The sequence below is a fragment of the Notamacropus eugenii genome, chromosome 2 (assembly GCF_028372415.1).
Source record: "Notamacropus eugenii isolate mMacEug1 chromosome 2, mMacEug1.pri_v2, whole genome shotgun sequence".
Classification (NCBI taxonomy): Eukaryota; Metazoa; Chordata; class Mammalia; order Diprotodontia; family Macropodidae; genus Notamacropus; species Notamacropus eugenii.
Window position 1 is genome coordinate 426,383,801 of NC_092873.1, and position 14,666 is coordinate 426,398,466.

Here is a 14,666-nt window from a genome sequence, read left to right on the forward strand (position 1 = left end):
CTCAACATCTCAAACCCAAATTAAACTCATCTTTCCTTCAAGTTTCTCTCTTTATGTCAAAGGCATCACCATTCTCTTCATCTCCCCCATAAATAATCTCAGCAACATCCCTGACTCCTCACCTTCCCTTTCCCCACATAGCTAATAAGTTGTCAAATCTTACCACTTACACATCTCTAGGTCCCAGATCACAGCTAGCAGTTTAGTTCAGGCCCCCATCACTTCTCCCTTAGGTTAGTTCAAATACATCTCTCTGACTCGTTTTCCAACCCTCTAAACCAACACAAAGCTGTCAAAATGATTTTCCACAAGCCCAGACCTGATCATGTGATTCTCTGCTCTCAAACCCAGTGACTTTGTAATTGCCTCTAAGATAAAATATAAACTCTATTTAACCTTTAATAACCTGGCTCAACCTGTCTTTCCAGCCTCATCAGACCTTACTCTCCCACCTATACTCTATGATCCAGTCAAACTGTCCTTCCTGTTCCCCACAGATAACAATACACTAACGCCCTCGTACTTTTGTGCTGTCCATCCCCCATGCCTAGAATGCACTCGCTCCTTAACTCTGTCTAATGGACTTTCTTGTCTTCTTTTTATATACAGCTCAAGCATCACCTTCTGCAGAAACCTTTCCTGATCCCTCTGATTGCAGTATTCTCCTTCTGAAACAATCTTGTGTTTACCTACTTTGAAGACACCTAGAGATAGATTGGTAAGAGATTAAGTAGGCATTAATTTATGATGTCTCTTAATATATGTACTTGCTGCTTCCCCCATTAGAAAACAAGCTCTTGGGAGTAGGGATTATTTCATTCTTTGTATAGTACTTGTATCCCCAACCCCTAACAGTATGGGGCACATAGGATAAGCTTAATAAATATTGTTAATTAATTCCTTTTTTTCTTCTCAGTACAGAGATAGGTTAGTTTCTGAATCACATTGCCTTCCTTTGACAAATGCCCTTCATTAGTGAGATGGCTCTCTAAGGTTGGTAGGTCAAGATTGTGGCCAGAGAACAGAGCAAAGTGAAAGAGATTCCAGTGGGACCCCGATCTTGCTGCCTTAGCCTCTTTGAGAAAAGTAGATTCTTCTGGGTCTTCAAGGTTCTACTGGAGAGTATAAGGGTATTAGTGGGTACCTTGACTGCCAGAGTTGTTTATTCTTTAAAATAAAGTGAGGAAGGGAAGAAGAGTGCGAGAGATTCTGTTTGATACAGTAGAAAAAGTATGAGATTTGGAGTCAGATAACCTGGGCTTCATTTCCACATCTGTCCCCTGCCTCCCCTTAGTTTCTTTGAGTCCCCATTACCTCTTCTATGAAACAAGAAAGGTAGATGAACTCAAAGGCCTTTTTCAGCTCTAACTCTATGATCCTGTGAAGGGAAGTTTCCATCCCTTCGTGCTTTTCTAAAGAAGAAGACAGAAGGAGAGGAATACTCAAGACTTTCCAACTATACCACCAACTCAGAGCTGATCCTAGGTTTTTGATTTGTTTTGTTTTTTCTATGGTGGACCTTTCTGGATGAAGAAAGTTTAACCAGGTCATCATTTTAAATAGATTTTAATTAATAAATAATAATTTATAAATTATTATATTTATCTTCAGCCAAATTATCCTTCAAAATATTGAAGGGGGCAAACCCAAGGACCCTCAGGCTTACCAACCACTAGAGACCTTCCTGATTGAGGGCCCTTTCCAGACCAATGATTCCCTGATGGTCACTGCTATAAACCTTCCACTGAAGAACTCAGAGGTGCCTGGGAGTTTGGGAGTATGGCTCTGCTTCCCTACAGTGCCAGTGCCCTCCAGGCAGAGTGCTCAGTTAGAAGCAGATATAAATAATCCAGAGCCCAGGCACAGCTATTTCTGTTTTTAGAATGAGGGCCTCCAGCCTCTGCCTGGGTTGGAACTGAGTGGGGGGGGCGGGCGGGAGAACAGGGACAGCTGGAGCACTAAGCCCAGGGGAAGCAAGGAAGGACAGATTGTTAACGATGGTGAGGAGAGTGTGCTGATGCAGCAGTGAGAGAGAAGGTGCCTCCCTGCGCATTTGTGTGTGGTGAGTTTGTGTAGAGAAGCTGTCCTATTTCTGAATGATTATCTGTGTATGGATATGAAGTACATATCTATTGTGTGAAGAAAAAAAGAAAACCCTATTTCTTTAGAGTTTGTGTCTCAAAAGACTCATAGCATTAGCAGCATTAGTACCTTGGAGCCTTAAAGGTCATCTTGTTCAACCCTTTCCATCAACGCTTAACTTCTTATCCAATTTCCGTCTCAAGTGACATTGGCTTGAATACCTGAAGGTGAGAATGAGGTAGGGGTGGGATGGGAGGACAGACTGTAACTCACTATACCCAGAAGGTATATCTGTTCCATTTTTGATAACTGTTAGTTCTTTATCTTTAAAGATCAAAATCTACCTTTGTATAATATTCACCCATTAGTCCTAACTCTGCTCTCTGCAGCCATAAGTAAGAAATCTAATTCCCCCTTGCACATGACGGCCTTTCAGATACCCAAAGACAGTCGTAAGTGCCTCTCCCCCACCAAGTCTTGCCTTCTTGAGGGTAGTCATTCTTGACTCTTTAAACCATTCTGTATATGGAATGAAGGTGAAAAATCACAACATTCTTGAAGTTTTTTCATACTTTCTTCAAAGTAAAGGGCCCTAAACTTAATGGTTGTGGTATGGCCAGCAGCATCATCTGTCAGTTTTATTAGTGTACTACCCATGTCTTCAGCCAAATCACTGACTAAATTTTGAACAAGACAAAACCAAGGATTCTCTGACATGGTACTAAGAGATTGGCAAGACCATCACCCTTGAGGCAAAACCCAGTGACACCACTGAAAATGTTAAGGCAAAGATACAGGACAAAGAAGGCATCTTAGACCACCAGAGCTTGATCCTTGCCAGGTGATTAAGCCGTATCTGACTATAATATCCAAAAAGAACCAAATCTTGAGGGTGGGATACAGATCTTTGTGAAAACTTTGACTAGTAAGACCATAACTCTTCAAGTGTAGCCCAGTCACACCTTTAAGAATGCCAAGGTCAAGATTCACAACAAGGAAAGTATTCCCTCGGACAAGCAATTGATCTTTGTTGTGAAGCAGCTAGAAAATGGTTGCACCCTGTCTGACTACACCATCCAGAAACAATTCACCCTGCATGTGGATGTCCAGAGAGTCCGCTTGGAAGTGAGATGAAGCATAGCAGGACCCTTTCTGAAATACTGCTCTGGTCAACAATACTAGTCAACACCAGTCAGTCAGGAAAGCTGGGTCTCAGGACAGGGTTGCCTTATTTGATAGACAAGAAAAAGCCATTGTATGGTTTTGAACAGTGGCATGAAGATTGGAGTGAACTGAAGCTATACCTGCCCTCAAGGAGCTTATATTCAATTGGGAGACAGACTTCAGGGTAGATGACTAGTTAGAAGGCTATTTCAAGAGTCCATATGAATAGTTAGGATTACATGAATAGAAAGGAGAAGATGTATGTGAGAGAGATTGTGGAGGGAGGATCAGTTTAGAAATCCAAAAGAAGTCAGACTATATTCTAATAGTAACAATCGAACTTTCTGTAAGTACCATATAAACTTTATTCTTTATAGACAGAGATGGTAGACAGCAGGCACTGGAGTCCCAGACTTGCAAAGAGAAGACCTGGATTTGATTTTTCCCTTCCTCTGCCTCATAATCGTGGGAAGACCTGGTCTTAGTTTCTCCATCTGTCAGGTGGCTGTGGGTCTTGATTTGAAAGCCCTTAGAGATTTCTTGAAAGGACTAGCATTGTACCACAACACAAAGACTATTATGTCACAGTGGTATAAAAACATGACAAAGAATGTAGACCAGGAATAATAAGCGCACTTATTTCAGAAGCACATTGATTTAAACCACAATAACTCTTTGGAACAGGAATTGAGAATTATAAAAGCCTAAGCAATCAACCTCTGTTGGGATAGATGTGGGCATGGCAGGGTGGGGAGAAAAGCTCATGCCAGGCTATTATTGAAAAATAATTTGGTTTGTGTTAGCAGAAAGGTTTGTACCCCAAGTCTCCTCAGTTCTATAATGCTGTCCTGCTGCTAAAAGCTCAGCCTTTCCTCTCTTCTAGGTTAGTTTGCCTCTCCTTTTAAAGCCCCAGTTTAAAATTCAAAAAGCTGATTAATAATCAGTATAATAGCTCACTCCATTCTTGAGCTTTCCATCTGAGTGATGCAGTATTTTCCACATAATTAAGATGTAATCTTTACCTTATCTCACAGGTCATCTAGTCCAAAGTTTCTCAACCTGGGCATTGTGAAATCATTTTATTCATATTTTGATAAATATAATTGGGCTTCCTGTGCATTTTATTTTATGCATTTAAAAACATTATTATGAGAAGGATTCCATAGGTTCCATCAGATTGCCAAAGGGGTTTATGGTAAATTAGGATCATCTGATCTGTTCAATGCCCATGCCTCTAGAAGTCACCATAGTGAAACTATGTATATGGATACCGGAGGCCTATGAAAAATAAAAATTCCCCTTCATTACTGATTTTGGCATAGAAATTTATAGAGCTGGAAGTAACCCAAGTGACTACGTAGCCTAATCATTTACTTTACAGAGAAGACAACTGAGAATAAGAGAGGCAAAATTACCCAGCATATGCCATCTAGCATTAGTGAAAGACAGGAGTCCAGGAAATGAGGTCTCCTGATTCACAATTCAATTCTTTTCTATTACATCATATTGTTTCCCATATGTGTTACTAGGGAAATAGCTTGTTTAGCCCACATGTGACACTTAGATCACTGCAAAAGTAGCAGCTATTTAAACGGGTGCATGGGCTCCCTTCCTTAAGCCAATAAAGCATGCAACTGTATTAATTATCCATTAAGGACACCTAGGTAGCTCTCCCACTTTTACCAAGTTGTTGGCTTCAAGCTTTAGCTCTGTCCAGTTTAAATCCACATTTGGCCAGGTTCAAAATTTGGTTGGGGGATAATATGGAATATTGTTCAAAGTAGGAAGAAAAAAAGTGAAATCTTTAGCTCAAGAACCTTCACTCCATATCTAGACTCTCCTCTGTCTGGTCATTACCCTCCCAAAGTCAAAGGACTCAGAAATTCAACACACTGTGGCCGTATAACTTAGTAGTCATAATGAAAATGAAAAGTAAAAGTTTAAGTATTTTTAGATGGAGCCATCCAGTTCTGGTTATCTCCCCAAACGTTTTCTCTGGTGAGCTCCCAGTTCTTTGGTTTTGACTAGAAAATTCTCAATCTCATGCATCGACAATTCATGGAAAAGCAATACAGTTATCCCTTCCATATCACAACTTTCCCATTATAGTTTCAGGGTATCACAGATTAGCATAAGAAATTAAATGGGAATTTGGGGGGGAGTTTTGCAAAAGGGTGAAGGCTAGCAGATAACACAGAAAAAGTTTAGAAACTCAGAAATGCATAAAATATATGTATAGTATTGTTGCTTAACACTGACCTACATATAGCATAAGACCAAATACTTAACCCAAATTTTGCAATAAGGTACTTTAAATACCCCATCATAGAAAAAGAATTTAGATTTCTGTGATATGAAGGGAGGGCCAAAAAATTAAGATTTTTCAAGATCATGGGAGTGCTGTGCCCCTAACCTTGCAATGTAGAAGGGATAACTGTAATTGGGAGGAAGAATGAGTTAGGACCCCTCAGTTTCAGATCAGTGATTCTACCAAAAGAAAGAAGGAGGGCAATGAAAGAAAATAGTCTTCCTGGTTTCAATCAATAACCATAAGGAGTCTTAATAGTTGCCAGTTTGAGAATTTGGGATTCTTATGCTCCGATCCTCATCTGTGCTACAGAGATCTGGGTCATTTCCATAGGCTGGTTTCCGAGAACCACAATCTACTGGCTGATAGGTTAAAGCTAAGGCAGCACCAGCTCCACCCAGAGCCCCATTTGTTCCAGTCTATCTCAGAGAAGCTTAACAATTCCAGGACAATAGCACATGTCAATCAACCCAGCTCCTCACTGGGAAGCAGGAGGTCTGAATACCAAGGGCAAGGATAACACCCCAGACTTGCTTTCCTGTGTATAGCTCTTCTGCCTTTTCTATTCTATCATGCTGCTGACTCCAGCCCAATATGAGGAAATACTGCCCTGGACTTCAAGGAAGGGTGTGTGTCCAAATTTATCTCTCCCTCTCTTCCCAAATATCTTAAAAGTCAAGAGGTTAAATAAGGATTCAAAAATAAGAAGGCAAAGCATGGGCCTAGGTTATACAAACATGGAAATAGAATGTATTTATCCATTCACCTGCTCCAAAATCAAGTCCCATGATTATAAGGCCCTCAAAGGCAGGAATTACATAAACATATTTTATATACTTAGTGCAGTACCAGGAGAAATAGATATTTACTTATTATTTATCAGTTCATATTTTTGGTCAAATCTCCCACTCTTTTGTCATATTCTTGCCTTCGATCACCATATCAGGGTGATGTGAAAGCCCCTTGAATCTTAAGGAGCTTCTATTCTGTGTTTGGAACTGTAGTTTTTAATATTTTATGTATGTGTGTATGTATATGTATACATACATACATACATACATATATACATACATATACATATGTGTAAGCTTATATTGGGTTAGAGGATCCAAATAAGCCAAAAGCCTCCACCCTAAAGAAATCAAAGGAAAAGTACTCAAACGAACAAAAATAATTTATAGCAACTCTTTTTGTAGAGGCAGAGAACTAGGAACTCAGCCCATCACTTGGGGGAATGGTTAAACAAATGATAATATATAGAATACTCTTGAGCTGTAAGAAATGATGAAAGACTTCTCGCACAACATGACTAATGTCAAAATATGTTTAACATGATTGCATATGTATTACCTGTATCTGATTGTTTGTTGTCTTGGAGAAAGGAGAGGGAAGGAGAAAAATTTGAAACTCAATCTCTTACAAAAATTAATGCTGAAAACTATATTTACATATAATTTGAAAAAATAAAATACTATTAAGTGTAGAAAAATAAAAAGAAAGAAAAAATTGAATAGGGAAGTAGCATGAACAGATGCATTTTAGGAAGAATCAGGAATAGAAAATGTTAGCAAGAATTAATTTCCTAATTTATTCATTTTAATGAGTCCAGATTTCTATGTAATGAGCTTTTTTAAAAGAAGTTTTTAAAGAATTTTCCTATTTTCTTTGGTGTATTCTGATTTTCAGATTGTTTATTGTAATAGAAAACAAATATAGAATTGAAGTCTTTAATCATGAAAAAAAGAAATGGCGAGAGAATGGATTCAGAGAAAGTGGGAAGATTAGTATGAACTAATGCAGAAGAAAGTAGACAGAACCAGGAGGATAATTTATGCAATAACAACAGCATTATAAAGAAAAACAATTTTGTAAATTTGGACCAATGCAATGACACAGGACTGATGAACATGCTACTCATCTCCTAAAAGGTAATGGACTCAAGGGACAGAGAAAAACATGCATTTCTGGACATAGCTAGTGTGGGAATTTGGTTTGCTTGACAATGATTATTTGTTACAAGTGTTTTTCTATTTCCCTATGAAAAGAGAAAAAAATAAGCACTATTTATTTTTTTAAATTAATTTAAAATAAATCCCCCCAAACAAACCAAAAGGTTCCAGGAACCAGTCCTAAGAATTATTGGACTAACTGAAAGCCATGATCAAAGAACATATTTCAAGAAATTATCAAGGAAAGCTGACCCATTATCTTAGAGGTGTTAAAATGAAAACTCCCAGAAATATTATAGCTGAATTCCAGAGCTCCCAAGTCAAAGAGAAAATATTTCAAGTGGCCAAAAAGAAATAATTCAAATATTGTGGAACCACAGCAAGGTCACATAAGATTTAGCAGCTTCCATGCGAAAGGAGTGAAGGGCTTGGAATATGATATTCCAGAAGACAAAAGAGCTACGATTAAATCCAAGAATAACATCCTGAAAAACTGAGCATAACCCTTCAATGGAAAAAAATTGATATTTATTGAAATAGAGGATTTTCAAGCATTTCTGATGAAAAGGCCCTGACTGAATAGAAAACTTGACATTCAGACAGAAGACTTTAAGACAAGCAAGAAAAGGTCAGCATGCACGAGTAGTCATAACCATCTCAATAAAGTTAAACTGTTTACATTCCTATATGGGAAAATGATCCATGTAACTCCTGAGAACTTTATAGTTATTGGGGCAATTAAAAGGAGTTTACACAGAGGACCTGGATATGAGTTGTTTATCCACTAAGTCATCCAGCTTCCTCTAGGTAGGGAATAGACCTACGCTATTCTAATGTCTTTTCCTTTGTAATCTGAATGTCTTTCTCCTGATGGCTTATAGAATTTGTTGTTTCTTAATTAAATTGTTGTGGGGTTTTTTGGAAAATGTTATGTATTTTTTTTCCAATTACACATAAAAACAATTTTAACATTCATTTTTAAAATGTTTAAATTTCAAACTCTCCTCCCTCCTCCCTTTCCCTCTCCCATCTCTGAGAAGGTAAGCAATTTGATGTCTCAATTAAACTGCTAAATTTAACCATTATATGTCTTGGAGTTTCCAGCCTTATGGCTTTTTCTGTGAATCCTTCATTTGGAACTTCATTTTCTATGTTTAGAAGTTCTGGGCAATTCTCTTCTATTCTTTCTTTCATTATGGTGTTAAGGTTTTTTTTGTCCTATCAAGGTCTTCTGGGAGACTTATGATCCTTAGGTTGTCTCTGTGTATCCTGCCCTTGAGTTCAATATGTTTTGCTTGCATAATGAGCATATTTCCTTTCAATGTTCTTGTTTGTAGTTCTTGCTTCTCCTTTAAAATCACTCAGGAAGAGTGTGTTGTGGTACCACATTCTCCTCAGATTCCACCAGGTCCTCTGCCTAATCAAGTGTTGGATCATTTTCCTTTATTTGGAAGTATTTATTCCTAGATACCTGACCTATCAACAAATATCACAGTTATTGATATAGATCATAAAGATATTAGATATCTACCAGAAATATCTATTTGACCCTGTGAGCCACTTGTGAGCATATGCAATATGTAAAGCACACACTTTACATATTTGTCAGTTTCTATATAGTTTAGATATCAAATCTCTTATGAGAGATATCTGATACAAAATTTTTCCCAGTTGACCACTGCCCCTCTTGTCCTGAATGAGTTAACTTTATCTGTACAAAAGTTTTTGAATTTCACCTAGCCAAAATGGTCTATTTTGTCTTTTATAATTTCCTCTATCTCTTATTTGCTCTCAATTCATCCCGCTATAGCTATGAAAGACACATGGTTTCTCTTCTAAATTTTTTATGGTATGGTCTTTCACATTCAGATCATACATCCAGTTTGCATTCATTGTAAAATATGGTACAAAGATGCTGGTGTAAGCTTAATTTTTTGCCAAACTGCTTTCCAGTTTTCCCACAGTTCTTATCAAATAGGGAGTAATTTTCCTTGGAAATTTATGTTTTCAATTTTATCAAACCTTGGGTTATTGATTCTATCATTCTCTAGTTTTTTTCCCTTGTCTAGTCTCTTCCATTGAGTTATTTTTCTATTTTTTAACTAGTGCCAAATGGTTTCAATGATTGGTACATTATAATATAGTTCTGTCCATCCTTTTCAATACTGGTCTCTTCTTCCTTTATATTCTTGGACACACTTATCATGGAAAAGAAGTCAGAATAGTCTTTGCTCTCCATTACCAGACTCTCCCTCTACCACCATTACTAAGCAACTTCTCTTCCTTTGAGTTTCACTCTTTCCAAATTTATCATCTAATCCACATGTTAGTGGCTGTTATCTGCAGGGCCCTAGGAAGTTATCCCTCTTTTCTTACTGACTTCAGTAGCTATCTCAATTCCTACTCTTTTAATAAAGAATTTTGCCATACATATGGATGTTTCCTTAAACACCCTAATATCCCAATTCTTCATTCTGCCCAACCACCATTACCTACTACTCCATTCTAGGACAGCTAGACTTAGGTATGCTCACTTTGTTAATCTTACCGTCACACATATACAATTCCTCTTCAGTGATCAAGAGTTTTGAAATTCCTTTATCTAATCACAGTCTCCTATCATTTCATCTCTCCCTGTACCTTACTTCTCAAAAAACTATTTTTTATCCTCACCATGAACTTTAATCCTGCTGCCTTTTTTGACTTTCTCAGGGCATCATCCAAGTTCAAGCTATACTATCCTCCCCCTCTAATATTGATCTTTTTAGTTGATCAGTTCATCTCTGTACTATACTGTACTCACAAATCCTTTGCTCCCTCAACCTGTCACCATTCATGCCTTGCCAAAAACCAACCCCAGATTATTCCAAGAGTATGCTGGTAAATATTTAACAATTAGCTCTCTGAAAAAAAAAATTACATGACACACTTTAATCCACATTTTTAACACTTTCTTCACTGTTAATTATTTTCTTAAGCCTAGACAATCCACAAAATGACAAATTCAGCCCTGATGGGTAGTTTGCCAATTTCGGAGGCATAAATGCTCACACTGAAAATTTAACAATTGACACAAGCCACTCTTGTTTACTCCCACTATCCACCTCTTTCTGTGCTGCTAAAAGGATTTGGAGAAAGTCAATCCACCTTGCTAATTAATCTAAATGGTATTTTCTAATCTCAACTGGATCCTAATTTCAGAGAGGTAATCCTGCCACTCATCCCTAATTGATCCTCTACTAAACTCACCACAATGGCTGTTCCAAATCACTTCTTTCCTCCATCCTCCAACAACATCTCATATTCTCAGACCAGGACCTTACCTCATGCTTAATGAAGAAAATAGAAACCACTCCCTGAGAATTTTCTCTTCTCCCTTTCTCTTCATCTCACAGATCCTTAACACAACTGTCTCCAACTACAGCTCCTTTACTCCAGTCTCTAAAGAAGACAGGGCACTTTTCCTCCCCATAACCAAACCCTCTACATATATCCTTGATTACATCCTCTCCCATCTTCTTCAGCATATTACTCCTATTTAAATCTTTTCTCTCTTTCTGTCTGCCAGTGGCAGTCATTCTCTAGCTGCTGGTTCTTTCCCTGATGCCGCAAGCACACATCTCTCCTATCCTGAAGAAAAACCCCTCCACTTGACCTTACAATCCTGCCAAGGTGTTGTCCAATATTTCTCCTTTTCTCAGTTAAACTCTTCAGATGATCTACATTTGTTACTGCTAATTCGTCTCCTCTTACTCCCTCCTAAACCTTCTTTCATCTTGCTTACAACCTCTTTGCTGAGAACTGTAACTGCTCTTTCTAAAGGTACCAGTGGTTTCTTAATTGCCAAATCTTTAGGGGGATAATTCCTTTTCTCAGTCTTCATCATTTCTTGACTTCTGTAGTATTTGACTACTCTCTTCCTGGATGTCTGTCATTCTCTTTGTTTTCATGATGCCATTCTCTCTACGTTCTTCTCCTACTTGTTTGTCCATTCCTTAAAAGTCCTCTCCGTTGGATTATCATCCATATCCTGCCTATACTCAACTGTACCCAAAGCTCCCTCTTAGACCTGCTGTTTTCAATTCTGGGCACTACACTTTAGGAAAGTCCCTAGGAGTGCAACCAAGATGGTGAAAGTCTTGGAGCATATGTCATATGAGGATCTCTTGAAGAAACTGCAGGTGTTTTTAGCCTAGAGAAGAGAAAATGCAGAAGGGATTTGACAGGAAAGTATTTGAAGGACCATTATGGAAGAAGGAATAGATTTGTTCTAGTTGGCTCTAGAAGACAGAACCAATAACAATGGGTAGGAGTTGCAAAGAGGATATATTAAAGTTGATATTAAGAATTAAAAAAATGCAACTCCCTAACAATTAGATCTCTATTGAGTTCTCCTCTTAGAGGTCTTTAAGCAAAGACTGAATGACCAATTGTTGAGGATGTTTTAAGAATTTCTTTTGTGCATAGGTTGCTGAGGTCCCTTCTCACTTTCAAATTCTGTAACTGTGAAAAATAAGTCATCCAAATTTAGCAACATTTCCCTTTTCTTGTTGCATTATCAGACAAGATGATACAAGAATTGACAAAAATAATAACTTTCCTCACTATGATTTTGTGAGGAAGACAATGTAAATATCATTTTCTCCATTTTACAGGCAAAGAAAATTGGGGTCTGTAATCCCATAAACCAGTAAGGAAAGGCACTAGCACTGGAAGATTAGATCTTTTGATTTTGTTCATTTACATTGCACCACAAATATCATAGGCACAGTGTATCCTGAATTTTGTAAGGCATTTGGTCATGTCATTCATAATAGACTCAAGGACAAGATAGTGAAATGTACTCAGTGACAGTGTTTATGTGAACTCCTATTTGGTTGAATAACGATGAGTGATACCATATCAGTGCATTGGAGACCTTTTGTGGTCCATCGGTCCTCATCCTAGCACTGTCAAGTACAATTTCTTTAAACCAAGAACTTAGACAAAATATAAAATATATACTAGTCAAGATTGTTTCTTTACTGGGAGGGGTAACTAATATGTTTGCTGGATGACAGAATTGGTTTTTTTTTTCTTTTTTGTGGGTTTTTTTGGTGCTAACCTGTAATTTCATTGATATAGATAACTTACAGTGAAGAAACTTCTTCTAATAATGCTATAATTATTCTGAAACTTGTAGTCTTTGAACCTACCACTCCTGGGATCATTCAGCCATTATATGTGTCAAAGGCAGGCCTTGCAACTGCAACTTCTTGATTCTAAAGCCCTTTATTTGCCACACCACACTGTCTCTCAGATTAAGGATTCAAAAAGCTCATAACAGACTGGAATGATGAATGGATATAAATGAGAATAAAGTAAGTGGAGATAAATGTAAATTCCTCCCCTTAGATTAAAACATTCAGATTTGCAAGTATAGGATGAAACAATACTAAACCTCAGTTCATGTAAAAAAAAGCACTATGTCTTAATTGATTACAAGTTCAAAATGAGTTAACAGTGTGTTGTAACTGACAATAAAGGCAATGTAAATTTCAACTAGTGTCCAGAGCACCTGACATAAGAGTACCTGGAATATCAAATTTAGTGATTCTCGGAGTCACAATGAGTTTTCAGTCTTGAAGAGATGCCAGAAATTTTCCGAATTTTTAAATGTCATTAGTAGCTATAGAACTTATTTTGGTCCAATTGAAATGTATTCTGGAACTAAATTAGAATATGGTCTGTGTATTCCCATATTAGGATAATTAAGGTAGATCAGAACTCAATACAAGACTACCACTTTTAAGTCTTTGGCAGTTGGTTAGCTGGTAAGCAAAATTTTTTAAAAATTGAGATTCCATATGATATGTTTTGCAAAAATAGACCTAGGTGTTACTGATTTTATTCTGGTCTCATTTTAAGGAGAATATCTTCTTCTAGTAGAATCATTATGTCAGAATTTACTATTTGGCATTAAAACAAGATGTTGGGAAAATAAGTGAGCCCTTATCCTTACACTTACTATCTTTTTTAGGTTTTGCCTTAGTTGCTGTACTAGAATTGTTCCAAACTTTGCCAAAGGAGAAATTTATGGCAGTGTGCACTGATAAAGTCTCATAGAATTAACTTATAAATATGTGATCCATAAGAGAATCTAATTAATTTTTAGCTCATTCTATGCGATTATCAGTGATATTTTACTACATAAGGTTAAATCTCATGGAGCATCATAATTATGCTGAGTTTGACTTCCAGCAAAGTTGCCTAATTTGATAGCTGTGTGATCTTAAAAGAGGTTGTTTTAAGAGTAGTGCTTCCAGGGTTGTCGGGAAAACTAAATGATATAGTGATTGCAAAGTGCCTAGAGTACATTTTATAATTTATTGTATTAGAAATATTGTTACAAAAATGAGTTTGTTTTATTCTCTTGGATTATAGATTCAATTATTAAAAGACTGATGTAAATTTGTTTGAAAAACTATTTAGAAATATAGAAGATAAAGATAATGGTTTTCTGTACATTTAATATAGCAAAGATTTCTTAAAATTTCCTTATCTGTGAAAAGCAGAAACCTAAGATCTTCCCAGCTATGCTAGCAGTCTAAAGTATGGTCATTTGTTAAATTAAGTTTTAGTTAAGAATTAGAAATTCCAAAAAGAAAGGATTCAATCTCTTTCCCTACCCTTTCACCACATCACCCTTGGAGTTTTGAATTTTTTTTCAAAGTCTTAGCTTCTTAGTCTGCTATTAATGAAGGTTAGATAAGCTCAGAGTTTCCCAAACTTATTTGGCCTATTGCTCTGCCTCCTTTTCAAAAAAAATTACTCAGCACCTCCAGGTAATCTTTAACCCTTTAATATTTTTAAAAATTTGCATTATTCAAAAAAATATGAAATATTTTTAAATGATACATCTTAAATGTAATAATTTATTGTAGATTTGTAGTTTTTTCCTGCATTGAAATTTTAATGACTCAATATTGTGTCATGTTACCATATTATATTGTATTATAAACAAGTCATTACATGCACATATTCCTGCTGATGCATACTGGACTTCCCAACAATGCACCACACACCTGCCAACACTTGCTTGTTAAGACCTGTTGGCGAACTCAATCACTGATCAGTTATAACTTACATTTTGTGTGTTTATTTGGAAAATAATGTAATCACTG